This window comes from Dipodomys ordii, unplaced genomic scaffold, assembly GCF_000151885.1.
Source record: "Dipodomys ordii isolate 6190 unplaced genomic scaffold, Dord_2.0 Scaffold246, whole genome shotgun sequence".
In the NCBI taxonomy this organism is placed as follows: domain Eukaryota; kingdom Metazoa; phylum Chordata; class Mammalia; order Rodentia; family Heteromyidae; genus Dipodomys; species Dipodomys ordii.
Genome location: NW_012267462.1, coordinates 292,192 through 293,521, shown reverse-complemented (window position 1 = coordinate 293,521; position 1,330 = coordinate 292,192).

The following is a 1,330-nucleotide window of genomic DNA, read 5'->3' as shown; positions in this document are numbered from 1 at the left end:
AAGAAAAAGGAAGGGTAAAATCTGCTTTTCTGAGAAAAGTGTCATCCATAGTGTCTGTGTTTAATGATAATCAATGAAAATCCATGATGCCTGTGCTTCTAGGCAGAGGGACCCCACTGTGAAAGTCAGGAACTGCAGGTTCCAGAAGGTGAACATGTTTCCACCACCATACTATAATTAGGTTTATGTCCCAGCCTGTCTCGTCTGACTTCCTTCAACTATTATAACAACATAGTGCCCACCATCAGCAGCTCTGATCCTCAGGAATTTGACCAATATGAGCACAGAGTTGAGGGATAAGAAAAGGCATCTGACACCATGCTTACCAAGTTATCTGTTTAGGGATATTAGCTAAGAGTGTTAGAAACCCTGTTCCCAAAGAACTTCCTATTAAGAGTTAGAGTAAAGAATTGTCAAGGAGAAGACACTTTTACAGATAGTGACTTAATGGAAAAGAAAATGGTAGAAATGTATATAATTAAAAATGAATGACAGGGGCTGGGAAGGTGGCTCAGTGGTAGAGCACTTGCCTTGCATGCATGAGGCCCTGGGTTCAATTCTTCAGCAGCACATAAGCAGAAAAAGTAAAAAGCCGGAAGTGGCGCTGTGGCTCAAGTGGTAGAGCACTAGCCTTGAGCTGAAGAACTGAGGGACAGCACCTAGGCCCAGAGTTCAGGCCCCACAACCGGACCCCCCTAAAAAAATGAATGACAAATTGAGGTGAAACCTCTTTGTGTCACTTCTTAAGCATAATCACAAATATATACTTTATAATTAATTACCTTAAATCATCACTTGAGCTCCAGTCTCAATCTAATTTAACCAATCTTTGGGTATTTCTCTCACAGTTTACATGGTCTTCTTGTCTCCAAAGATGCTGGCCCTGTCCTGAGGGAGAACATCAGCTAGGAAGATGGAGCACCTGGAGAAGGAGGCTTGTGCTGATTCCCTAGTGAACCCCACTAAGCCATTGGAAAAGGTGTCTTGTGGGAAGTAATTAGGTCATTGGATGTCCTGTATTCTGGAGGGTTAAAGCTACTTTCATGGAGTGAGTCGCTTGAAATAATAGTTGTTCCTTATAAAATGAAGACACTCATGTGATTGGCCACTTAAACTTGCAGCTAGTTCTCTTCTTAAAAATACATTATATTTTGTCATGTATATGATAGCCACTGAGGACACTGGTAAGAATATTTCATCTAGGACTTTTGCATCTAAACCTGTGAATTAAACAAAATTCCTTATTCAGTGCTTAGGGCAGATACTTTACTATAGAAAAGGAATAAAACAGGAATGAGTGTGTGTGTATGTGTGTGTGTGTGTGTGTGTG